Raw genomic sequence first — 11,605 nt, forward strand, 5'->3', positions numbered from 1 at the left:
TTTGCAAAAGCCATCCATCGCATGGAAGCTTGATGCCTTTCACACACTGAAGATTATCTGGCAACAAGCTGTGTCAATGAATATCTGGATATGGTGATTCATGAAACCCATGGTATGATGGGTAAACACAAAGGCTTGGAGGTATGTTTTAGGAGTTTTTAGAAGATTGTCATAGTATGGATAGTAGCCCCTGATACACTATCCGGTGAAAGAGAAAACCGGACATGGGATCAAATTTCCGTCCGCATGAGACTTAGTTAATGACATATATCTCTTCCTTTATAAACAGGCGTCTGCAGCGACTGCTGCCTCTCATACTGCGGAAGTATCCGGACTGAAGCAGAGTCTGGAGCGGGCCGAAGAAGAACTTGGCCGGGTGAAAAAGCAGTTGGAGGACAATAAAGGTATGTCAAAACCTTATTAAGTTTAGCACAAATAAGTAGTTGTGCCTAATGAAAGTATTTATATTGCACTCTCTAGGCCGAAATTGAGGCGCTTAAGAAGGCTGTGGCCTTAGCCGAAAAGAAGGCAGCCGCAGAGCAGGCTCTTCACAAGAAGCACGAGGCCAGGGTCATTGAAGCTGAACGAGAGCTTCAAGAGGCCGTGAAGAAAAGCGAGACTTTGGAGCAGAGTCTATCATTGAAAGAATCCAAACTCGCCCAAGCTTTCCAAGCCGCAAATGATGCTTGGGAGGAAGACCAAGGTGCTCTGAAGGACATTCAGGAGGCGAGGAAGATTGCGGCTGGTAAGGATTTTTCTTATTCAAAGCAATTTTTATGCAGTAACAGGAGATATTCAAGGTGACAGATTGGATTCTGATTTCTTCAGGGGCATTTGCGGAGCTTCCACGCAGCATATCTGATGTTGCTCAATTCTATCGAGCTGAGGAGAAGAAGACTACGGAAAAGCTCTTCTAGTCGCAGTATTTGGCGGCGAATTATCCGGTGCCATTTGTCGATCAGCTGAAGCAGCTGGTCGAACTGCACCAGGCGGCCGAACTAGCCATGAAGGACTTGATTATTCGGCTATGGCCCACCGAGGCAATTCCAAGCAGTTACTTTGGGCTTGTGAAGCGAATTGTGAGTGATTGTCCTCGACTCGAAGTCATTAAGCGTTCGGTCTGTATAGAAGGTGCGCGAATGGTATTTGCCCGCGCGAAAGTGCACTGGGGAAAGCTGGATGCTGAAAAGCTGATGAACGAGGGACCGCCAGAGGGGAAGGAGCACCACAAGCCCGAACTATATTATGATGGTTTCCTGAAAGGAGCCCGCCTTGTGGCGGAGCAATGTACCAAAGAAATTGTATTTCGATGAAGACAATCATGCTGTCCTTTGTAACGAGGAACAAAGTCACCTTTATTTATGTATTGCCTGTTATATGAAAGTTTTTCCTCCTGCGTGGCCGTTTTATATATTAATCTTGAGAGTTGGCCAATCATCGGCTTCTGCCCCCATGTAGGAAGTACGGGGGTGTTCAGGATAAACTTGAACACTCTTTATCCCATTCTTGTGTCCTTAAAGGAGGTGTTCAACACAGCGAACCAGGCAATCAGACTATAGGGCTTTATCACTCTCACTTAGCCATAGGAATTCGAGTATGGTAGGCGCAGCCCCTAGTGTTTGGAAGACCGCACGAGGGGCTCTAACAGCACCTTATTAGAAGACCGATCTATCGCACTCTGCATTTATTATGGCATTATGCGGAATAAATCCTTAAAGATTTTACAACCTCTCAAATAGCTGACCAGCTCTCGCCTTATCATGACAGCCAGTTTTCGGCTTTCTCTAATGAGGTGCTCGTCCGGAAGAACTGGGACAAAATCGCAGTAGTTCTCCTAGCGCTACCTTAGCCAATATTGCGGAACATAAGGTACCAAAACATGGGAGCCATGCAAACCCAACTAATGACGCAAGACATGATTCGGAGCTGATGCATACAATGCTATAAGTTCGGGGTGCCGAGCGACCGAGAAGGTGGTCGGACTTTGTTGCCATAGTGCAGGTACAATGAAGCCCCTGGCATTTTAAGGCATAACACGATATTCGGATGCCGTTATGACTAAAAGTGTCAATGAGAAATGATAGCAGATAAGCGTCATATAACTCTACATGTTGTATTTGAGTAATACGTCTATGTGTCTGGGTACTGTTCATGTTGTAAAAAGGAGGTATGACGGTGTAACCTGCTTAGACCGGGCGGGAGGGAGCTGTGTGCGAATCCGAAGTATGTCCGGATTGTCTTCGGGGGGAATGTCCAAAGATTCCCCCTTTGCATGTTTGAGCCGATTCCATGTTGCCGGTCCTATTATCTGCAAAAGCGAACCTGCAAAGAAAATGCTGAGAGAATTTTGTGTGCCACAGAGCGGTTGAACCGCAGGGTGTGGCCCTTCCCAGCTTATGCCGGGGTGTTTGATTGACGCCTGGTCGAGCCGAGCTATCCTGCCGTGAAGTAGTTCGGACTCCTTTGTTGGTGTCCGGGAGGTTGGCTATCGAATCGAGGTTCGATAAAGAGGCACGACTCGCTGCTTCAGTGGCTGTATACTCTTCGGTGCCGAGGTGTAGTTCGACCTTGCCCGTAATTGTGACTATGTCACATGGTCCTGGTATTTTAAGCTTGCCATAGGCACGGTGTGGTACCGCGTTGAATCGATCCAACGCGGTTCGTCCCGGTAGTGCGTAATATTTACCGTATATGGGGACAATGTCGAAGACTGACTCTTCGGTATGGTGATTGTTTTGGTGATCCGAAGACAACCTCCAGGGTGGTGTTTATCACGTTCACCGTATCGGTTTGCGGAGAAGTTTCTTTTGCCCTATATTGCTTGATTGTCTGGGCTCCTCGTTGTCTTCATTGCTTTGAGACCCCTTTATTGTTTTCGGCACGTGACCGGCCGGTTTGTTTAAAGACCCGGCATTCCTGGTATGATTGGCTGCCGTTCCTGGGGTACCATGAATTTGACATGGGCGGTCGAGTATGCGGTCTAGGCCGGATGGGTCTGAATTACTTTTTTGAAGTGGCTTTTTCCGCTGACCGGACTGGGAGCCACAGAATCCGGCATTAACTGTCGTGTCTCGGGCGTCACCATTGTTCTTGTGACGCTTATGTTTGTTGCGTCGAGGTTTATGGATGCTGTCTCTGGCCTCTGATGTGCAAGTGGTGTTTGCTGTGTTGTTGTTACGAGCCAGCCAGCTATCTTCACCCACACAAAAGTGGGTAATGAGTGTCGTTAGGGCCGCCATGGACTTTGGTTTCTCTTTGCTGAGGTATCGGGCGAGCCACTCGTCCTAGATATTATGTTTGAAGGCTGCTATGGCTTTGGTATCCAGACAGTCGGCGATTTGGTTCTTTTTGGTTAGGAACCGAGTCCAGAATTTCCTGGCTGACTCTCCGGGCTGTTGGGTAATGTCACCTAAGTCATCAGCATCCGGTGGCCGCACATAGGTGCCTTGGAACTTGTTGAGGAACACGTCCTCCGGGTTTTCCCAACTGCCGATGGAATTTGCCGGTAGGCTATTCAACCAGTGTCGTGCTGGTCCTTTGAGTTTAAGGGGAGGATACTTGATGGCACATAGGTCATCACCGCGGGCCATGTGAATGTGGAGAAGGAAATCTTCGATCCATACCGCGGGGTCTATTGTGCCATCGTATGGTTCGATGTTTGCGGGTTTAAACCCTTCTGGGAGGTCGTGATTTGTTACTTCATCAGTGAAACATAGGGGGTGTGGAGCGCCTCTATGTCGGGCTATGTCACGACGCAGTTCGACTAAGTCCGGTCTGTTATGTTTGGCCCGGCCGAACTTGTTGTTAGTGTATCCGGCATGACGGTAATCATCATGTGTTGGAGCACGCCCCCGCGATCCGTATATCGATCTTGGCGGTCCTACTTTGTTTTCCAATATGTCTTGCAGGTCTTGCGTATTGCCCCGGGCCGTAGAGTATTGGCGTCGGGGTGCGGGCTGGTATTCGGGATGATACGCCGTTTTATCTCGGCCATGAGGTGGCCAGTCAGCCTCGTCCTGTGCTAGTAGTGTAGGCTCTAAGGCCTCCTCCTTGAGTTGAGGTAGCAACTTGTGCTTTGGGTAACCCTTTGTGGGGCGCTCGAGTCCGTATTCCTCGGCCGCCAGGACCTCAGTCCGTCTGTCTGTGAGCAGATCTTGATTAGCTTGGAGCTGCTGCTGCTTCTTTTTCAGGCTTCTTGCAGTGGCTATAAGCCGGCGCTTGAAGCACTCCTGCTCTATGGGATCCTCAGGCACGCCGAATTCATTGTCGCCGAGGCTTATCTCGTCGTCGGAGGGAGGCATATAGTTTGTCGGCGTTCTAGGAATGGGGGTCCCCAGACTTGCCTACCTGCGGCCTGTGGCGTGGCTCAAGGGGCGGACCAGCGTGGCCCATCTTCATCAGCACGAGCTTAAGATCCTCGCAAGGGGGCCAAGCCTCGCGGGGTGGACGACAAGGAGCTTCCTCAGGCACAGCCTTGTCAGGCTGGCTCGCGAGGAGGCGGAGAGATCAAGGCGGGGTACCTCATGAGGTGCCCATGACGCAAGCCGTGACGACCAAGGGCGCCAGGCGGGCACCAGCCCGCGCAGTGTCCTCCCTTTCCTCTTTGGTGCAAAGGGAGCAAGCGCAGGCGAGAGCATCAAGCAAATGCATCCATTTCGGTGCAACAAGACCAAGACCGTCGCAACGGCAGGAAGGAGGTCATTGTGGAGCCCAAGCCGGCGTCACCACCAGAGCCTTTGACAGGCGGGGACCAACTTTAGTTAGAATAAGTGTACTAGATGTTCCCCTTCAAATGGCCAATTGTTGGCGCCCTTCCCGCTCAATATTTGGGAAGAGGCCTAGGGCCTTTGCCTATAAATAGGACTAGCCACCCCCATGGTAGAGGCAGTGGAAAATCAACCAGAGAGAGAGAGAGAGAGAAGCGACTGAACTCACCCTAGCAGTTCATCACACCAGCCAAGAACAGACCCTCGCGAGGCTGTTCTTCCTTTTATGATTCATCATAGGCCAAGAGGCAATCCACCACACCACACACTGGAGTAGGGTATTACACCACAATGGTGGCCTGAACCAGTATAAACTCTGTGTCTCTTGTGTTGTTCCTTTCATAGCTTAGATCACAGCGAGGCGGTGAGGTGCAGGTAGGTAGTGAGCGAAATATCCGCGCGCACCCTAGTGTTCGAATCTAGAGGGTCTGCCGGAACCCGAAATCCGACATTTGACGCGCCAGGTAGGGGTGCACCGGAATTCATCTTCCACCGCCCTGTTCTTCACCGACCATCACATCCATGTCGGACACTCGTCGGGCCCGCGCCAAGCACCGAGCCTCTCTTGCTTCCCGCGTCGCCTAGACTGCCCCCATCGGCGGCCACCCCTGCCGTTCCCTGTCGCCTACCATCAACGCCGCCACCGGCTCGGCGGGGAACGAGCAGCAAGCATCGTCCCAGCATCCGTCCATGAGGCGAGACGGCCGCATTGCTACTCCCTCACTCGCCCCAGCTGGTTCTTCATCCCACGCACCCTGCGCGGCCATGGAGGCTCGAGCTGTGCTCATCGCAGCAAACGAGCTCCTGCGCTACCGCCCAGTCGACAACGTCTACGAAGAGTGGCTCGACCGCGTCGCCGAGCTCGTCCGCGCCGCAGGGGGATCCCCCGCGCCGTCCTTCTCGGTGCACCACGCCCCGCCCTGCGCGGGCAATGAAGCTCCGGGGGCGCCTCAGCTGCCTCCCTCTCAAGAAGGCGCCCTGGCCCCAAGGCGCATGGCCCCTGGGCGGAACCCACTCCATCCAGCGCCAGCACAGCAAGAGCGGAGCTGCCAAGAGGTTCCTTGCCCCCAAGAAGCTGCCCGAGTGATCCCTCCTCCGGCCCGTCACAACCATGCTCCTGCTCCAGCATGCCAAGACCCCGCGCTGCTCCCAGCTGCAGTGCATCTAGACCCGCAAGATCGAGCTCTTCGTCACCAAAGGCCTCCCGTGGCCACCGTAGGCTGCCGCGCCTTCACCACCGAGCTGCGTAGCGTCGTGTGGCCCTGCAAGTTCAAGCCAGACCTGCCTCCTTGCTACGACGACATGGCCGACCCTGCGGAGTTCCTTCAGCTCTATGAGCTGGGCATCGAAGCCGCCAAAAGGGACGAGAAGGTCATGGCGAACTGGTTTCCCATGGCACTCAAGGACGGGGCCCGCACCTGGCTCCTGAACCTGGCTCCTGGCACGATCTCCTCCTGGGACGAGATGCGCACCCGTTTCATCGCCAACTTCCAAGGTACTCGCGACTGGCCACCCACCGTGACCGACATGCGCCGCATCAAGCAGCAACCAGGGGAGACCCTGCAGAAGTACATCCAGCGCTTCAACAACGCACGTCTCAAGATTCCCAAGGTGACCGAGGAGGCCATCATCTCAGCCTTCTCCGACGGTGTGCGTGACGTCAAGATGAAGGAGGAGCTGGCGATGCATGAAGATTTGTGCACTTCCTTGGAGCTGTTCAACTTGGCGACCAAGTGCGCTAGGGCTGAGGAAGGGCGCCTTTCCCTCCTCGAGCTGCGAGCCGCAGACCCAAAAGAGAAGAAGTCCAAGGCCAAGGACGTGAAGTGCAAGGGGGCTGCCGTGCTTGCGGCAGAGCCAGACACCAAGCGGGGAAGAGATCAGCCCGAGTCTTTCAAAGGCAGTCAGTACTGTGTGTACCACGATCTCCACACCCACAACACCAACGAATGTCAAGAGCTCTGAGCCATGCGAGAAGGGAGGATCGGCCGATGCCCCGACCGCAACGATCGAGGTTACGGCCGAGGAGGAGGAAGGAATGCAGGACGCTGGGAAGACCGCGGCCCTCGCCAAGGGTGGCGCGACCGACCTCGCGAGGACCGCTGGCAAGATCAGCCTCGCGAGGATCGTCCACAAGGAAATGAAGGCCTCCCTCCACTGCCGCCGCAGCCAAGGAGAAACGAGGACCATCATCAGGACGAGGGGGCTGGGGGCTTCCAGGAGCCACGCGCGATTGCCTGCATCCTGGGCGGAGCTCAAGCCCCAGTCTCTCAATGCATCTTCAAGCAGTTCGCCCGCGAAGTGAATGCAGTCCTCCCCAAGCTCGAAGCCACGCGCCCCCTCAGGTGGTCGGCGTGCGCCATCACGTTCAGCTCAGCGGATCAGCTCAAGTGCGCGGCCACAGCCGGAGTCCTCCCGATGCTTTGCTCCCTAGTTGAGGGAGTCCTGGATTAGGGGGTGTCCGGATGGCCGGACTATGACCTTTGGCCGGACTCCCGGACTATGAAGATACAAGATTGAAGACTTCGTCCCGTGTCCGGATAGGATTTTCCTTGGCGCGGAAGGCAAGCTTGGCAATTCAATATGAAGATCTCCTCCCATTGTAACCGACTCTGTGTAACCCTAGCCCTCTCCGGCGTCTATATAAAACGGAGAGTTTTAGTTCGTAGGACGAACAACAATCATACCATAGGCTAGCTTCTAGGGTTTAGCCTCTCTGATCTCGTGGTAGATCAACTCTTGTACTACCCATATCATCAATATTAATCAAGCAGGAGTAGGGTTTTACCTCCATCGAGAGGGCCCGAACCTGGGTAAAAACATCGTGTCCCTTGTCTCCTGTTACCATCCGCCTAGACGCACAGTTCGGGACCCCCTACCCGAGATCCGCCGGTTTTGACACCGACATTGGTGCTTTCATTGAGAGTTCCTCTGTGTCGTCACCTTTAGGCCCAATGGATCCTTCGATCATCAACCACGACGCGGTCCAGGGTGAGACTTTTCTCCCCGGACAGATCTTCATATTCGGCAGCTTCGCACTGCGGGCCAATTCGCTTGGCCATCTGGAGCAGATCGGAAGCTACGCCCCTGGCCATCAGGTCAGATTCGGAAGCTTAAACTACATGGATGACATCCGCGGGGACTTGATCTTCAACGGATTCGAGCCACGGCCGAGCGTGCCGCACTGTCACGAGGGGCATGATCTAGCTCTGCCGCCGGACAGCGCCCGGAGCGCCGCTCAGGCGTCCGCTCCGACCATTAGCTCAGAGCCGACTACGCCAGTCAGGGACGGACGGTTGGACGCCACCCCAGGAGCCGCAATCTCTACGGCGATAGAGCCAAATACCAGGCTAGTCCTTTGTAAGGCTAGTTACTCCAAGGTGCCGGACTACTTCCCGGACTCCGGATCTTCCGCACCCCTTCCAATAGGACCCAATTGGGCTCTGATCATGGAGTTCATTGCCGCGGACGTCTTTCAGCACTCACCCTTTGGCGACATCCTGAATTCACTAAAGTCTCTCTGCTTGTCAGGAGAGCCCTGCCGGACTATGGTCAGCAAGGTTGGGATGCGGACGACAAAGAAATTCAAAACCCACCCACCACCCACTTCGTAGCCACTCTCGACGATCTAACCGACATGCTCGACTTCGACTCCGAAGACATCGACGATATGGACGCCGATGAAGGAGACGACCAAGAACCAGCACCTAGAGGGCTGTCACGCCCAATATGCGACCCTATCCAAAAGGAACTCAAAGGTCCCACCAAGGATAGACCCGCATATTGAAACGCTTTTGCAAGGTGGATATCATTACATCAACATTACATAAAAGATGGGGATACATACATCAGGCACACAAAGCCACTTGAATACAACATCACAATACATAAGATCAACATCCGACTACGGATGAAACGCAAACAGAAACTCAAAGGACATCCACCCTGCTAGCCCAGGCTGCCGACCTGGAACCTATCCCTGATCGAAGAAGAAGCAGAAGAAGCACTCCAAACAAGTAACATCGCTCTCGCGTCACGATCATCGCATAACCTGTACCTGCAACTGTTGTTGTAGTAATCTGTGAGCCACGAGGACTCAGCAATCCCATTACCATGGGTATCAAGACTAGCAAAGCTTAATGGGAAAGGAAGGGGTAAAGTGGTGAGGTTGCAGCAGCGACTAAGCATATATGGTGGCTAACATACGGAAATAAGAGCGAGAAGAGAGCAAGCGGAACGATCGTGAAGCTAGCAATGATCATGAAGTGATCCTGAACTCCTACTTACGTCAAACATAACCCAGAAACCGTGTTCACTTCCCGGACTCCGCCGAGAAGAGACCATCACGGCTACACACCCGGTTGATGCGTTTTAATTCGGATCTGGCGTCAAGTTATCTACAACTGGACATTAACAAATTCCCATCTGCCTATAACCGCAGGCACGACTTTCGAAAGATTATACCCTATAGGGGTGTCCCAACTTAGCCCATGATAAGCTCTCGCGATCAACGAAGGATATTCCTTCTCCCAAGAAGACCCGATCAGACTCGGAATCCCGGTTTACAAGACATTTCGACAATGGTAAAACAAGACCAGAAAAGCCGCCCGATGCGCCGACAATCCTGATAGGAGCTGCGCATATCTCGTTCTCAGGGCAACACCGGATGAGACTAGCTACGAGTAAAACCAACCCTCAAGTTGCCCCGAGGTGGCCCCGCAGGCAGCTCAGTTCGGACCAACACTTAGACAAGCACTGGACCGGGGGGGCTAAAATAAAGATGACCCTCGGGTTGGCCGACCCAAGGGAAAGGTATAGGTGGTGGTGAGGCAAATGGTAAAACCAAGGTTGGGCCTTGCTGGAGGAGTTTTATTCAAAGCGAACTGTCAAGGGGGTCCCATAAATCACCCGACCGCGTAAGGAACGCAAAATCCGGGAACATAACACCGGTATGACGGAAACTAGGGCGGCAAGAGTGGAACAAAACACCAGGCATAAGGCCAAGTCTTCCACCCTTTACCAAGTATATAGATGCATTAATAATATAAGAGATATTGTGATATCCCAACAAAATCCTGCCCGCCATGGAGCAATCTTCAACTTCACCTGCAACTAGCAACGCTATAAGAGGGGCTGAGCAAAAGCGGTAACATAGCCAAACAATGGTTTGCATAGGAAAGGTGTCAAAGGTTAGAGGTTCATGGCAATATGGGAGGTTCGATAAACAGGTGATAGGTAGCGCAGCAAAGCGATAGAACGAAGCAACTAGCATAGCAATGATAGTAGTGAGATCCAGGGTAGCGGTCATCTTGCCTGAAATCCCGCAAGGAAGAAGAACGAGTCCATGAAGAAGACGAACGGATGAAGCCGAACCAAGCGTAGACGAACGAATCCTCATGATCGCAACGAAATAAGAACTATCGAAAAGAAGCACACAACATGGTAAACACACCACACATGAACAAGGCATGATGCACAACAAGCATGATGCATGACAAAACTACATGAAGCTACTCATGGCAAGAGATGATGTAAACAAGAGCAACACATCAAGACAAGTTTAAATGAGGTTGGAAACAACATATAACAATTCTGGTAAGTCCTCATATGCATATTTCGAAGTTGGTCCAGATCTGAATAAACTTATGTTCAAGTTGTTAAACAGCAAGTTAAGATGCACCAAGAAGATCTACACGAGATTCTAGTCAAGTTACATATAAAGTTCATTTAGTTCGGAGCTACGGCCTAGAAGATATGAGCAAGACAAGTTAAACATGGCATTGATGCAAAATGCATCCAAACATGGCATGGCAAGGCAACCAACAGTAAGAAGGCATGTTTATGAAACAAACCAAGGCAAGAACAAGTTCATAGCATGCAAGGATCAACTACAACAACCTTGGCAAAATTGAATAACATGTAAACAATCTGCCAGGAAACATTTTGAAGCAAAAGTAGAGCACGAAAATGACATGCTAGTCTACTCCATAATTTCAACCAGGGGCATGAATGGATAGAGCATAACCATATGTTCAAAACATCCTTACTGAAGTATCTCAAAATATGCATGGATCTCTCTGTAGCATCAAGTTTACATGGCATCAAAATAACAGCAGAACAGGGACTAAAATCAGCAACATCACAATGCCTAGTTTGCATGCTTGTGCTAGTCACCACATTGATCAAAAAAATACATGGTAAGCACCTCTGTAAAGAAGACATAACATAGATCAAAACACATGTAGACATCTACCTCATAGGATGCGCACATCAATCATGGCAAAAATGACAAATGAGCATGTTCTGTGAACAGACAGCAGAAAACATCATGAAGCACTCTTACAACGATGATTCAGGCATCAAGATGACCTAAAATGAATATGATGCACTGGAAAGAAATAATGTACTCGTTGAGACAAACAATTTGACATATTACACGCACAAAACGGAGCTACGGATGCAGAGATACAATGCGATGAACATGGCATGATTATGCAAAAATATCCGGGACTGGAATTTTTGGGGAAGGGGAGAAGTCAACCTTCGCACGGAAAACGAGGCTCACCGGAGAAGTTCGCCGAAGATGGCGAGGAAGGGCCCGGGGCAACCTCCTCCGGCCGGATCTCGCCGTATCCGGCACGGGGAACGGCGGAGGAGGGAGGAGACGGAGGCGGCGGGGCGCGGGAGCGACCGGACAGAGGCGGGCCGGCGCGGCTCCGCTCGGCGCAGGGCGGCGCTCCCCGGCAGCGGAGGCGGTGCGGGGCCGGCGGCGCAGCTCGGCGGGGGAGCTGGGGCGGCGAAGGGCGCGGGGCCACGGGAGGCGACGGCGGCGGAGGATCCCG

Source organism: Triticum dicoccoides, chromosome 5B, assembly GCF_002162155.2.
Source record: "Triticum dicoccoides isolate Atlit2015 ecotype Zavitan chromosome 5B, WEW_v2.0, whole genome shotgun sequence".
NCBI classification, from domain to species: Eukaryota; Viridiplantae; Streptophyta; class Magnoliopsida; order Poales; family Poaceae; genus Triticum; species Triticum dicoccoides.